This window comes from Coenobita brevimanus, chromosome 106, assembly GCF_032717465.1.
Source record: "Coenobita brevimanus isolate Jiangsu-jjx chromosome 106, ASM3271746v2, whole genome shotgun sequence".
In the NCBI taxonomy this organism is placed as follows: domain Eukaryota; kingdom Metazoa; phylum Arthropoda; class Malacostraca; order Decapoda; family Coenobitidae; genus Coenobita; species Coenobita brevimanus.
Window position 1 is genome coordinate 405,615 of NC_137059.1, and position 1,886 is coordinate 407,500.

Genomic DNA, 1,886 nt, shown 5'->3' on the forward strand with positions numbered 1-1,886 from the left:
CTGGAAAAATATGAGTATGTTCGTACCCCCAAAAGCGGGTTTATGAGAGGACCTAACACACACACACACACACACACACACACACACACACACACACACACACACACACACACACACACACACACACACACACACACACACACACACACACACGTGCTTCTGGCATTAATATGTACAGACACGCTCACTCAGCTGTGGTATACATAACATACGTACACAGCCACGCCCACACCAGCCGACTGGGCCATCCCCTTAACACAAAATACCGGCAAGTGAGTTAGTAATGCAGTGCTATTTTCGGACAACCCTGAATAATGAAAAGGGCGTCGTTGGTGTGAAGAGGTTGAGGAAAGGTCAGTTCTGGAGAAGGTGTGTGAATCATTAATTCTCTCTCTCTCTCTCTCTCTCTCTCTCTCTCTCTCTCTCTCTCTCTCTCTCTCTCTCTCTCTCTCTCTCTCTCTCTCTCTCTCTCTCTCTCTCTCTCATTAATTGTTCCTCCATCTTCCTCCATCATTAATTCACTTCCTTCCCTCCCTCCCTTCCCTTCCTTCCTTCCTTCCTTCCTTCCTTCCTTCCTTCTTTCCTAATTCTTCCATCTTCCCCTCTCTCAGCCCTGACCTGTCCCCCTGCCTACCTTCTTGCCTAACTTTTTCCTGCCTCTCTCTTTCTCTCCCTGTCTTTCCTTGCCTACCTGCATCTCTCTCTACTTTCCCTTTTGCTCTGCTTTCTCTTCTCGTGCCTCCATACCTTATCATTTCTGTCATACTCCTTACCCTGCTCACCCCTGCCTCACTCTGCCTCATCCTGCCTCACCCCTGCTCACCCCTGCCTCACTCTGCCTCATCCTGCCTCACCCCTGCTTCACCCTGCCTTACCCCTGTCTTACCCGTGCCTGCCTGCCTGCCCAACCTCCTGCCTTCCAGCACGCAACCGCAGCATTACGGAGGCAGGGTGGTGGAGGAGGGGGAGGGAGGGAAGGGGAAGAGTGTTGGAGGGAAGGTGGACAGGAGAAGAAGGAGGGGGAGATAGAGGGAGGGGGAAGAGATACTAAGGTGAAAGAGAGAGAGAGAGGGAGGGAGGGAGGGAGGGAGGGACGTAGATCTTTCGCGGAACATAATGTGGTGGTGGTGGGATGCGAATATATTTATTTTTTTATTATTATTTTCTGGTGGGGGAGGGAGAAGCAGTAATGTGGGGGAGAGAGAGAGGGAGGGAGGGAAGGAAGAGTGAAGGTAGGTAGAGAAGGAACAAATGGAGGAGGGAGGGAGGGAGGGAAGGAGGGAGTAGTAGTAAATGAGGTGAAGATGAGGGAAGGGAGGGAGATGGAGCAGTAAAAGAGGTGGGGGTTTGAAGGAGAGGGAGGTAGGGAGGGCTAGAGGGAGGGTGAAGGAGTGAATGAGGTGGGTGAGGGAAGGAGGGAGGGAAGAAGAATTGCGTAGTCTTTGAGGTGGGAGGGAAGTGAAGGAGGGAACAGTCAGGTAATATTTCTAGACCAGAGTATTAATGGCCTCACACACAAAGCATTTACTGCCCACAAACACGTCATTCCCTGAACATAAATAACATACTTTATTAATACATGAAATTACACCTTAGCTTCATACGTGGGTGTGGGTGTGGGTGTGGGTGTAGCTAAGGCGGTAAGGAGGTTGTGTTAAGATCAGTATCAAGGTATAATCGAGTGTATTCCTGACCCAACACCTTCGTTATGTCTAGCTACTCATTAACAGGTGTACCAAGCATGTGTTAATTGACCGTAACTGCTTAATTGTATATATTATTGGTCGCTCACATTACAGGCTTATGTAAGAGTTTGTGTGTGTGTGTGTGTGTGTGTGTGTGTGTGTGTGTGTGTGTGTGTGTGTGTGTGTGTGTGTGTGTGTGTG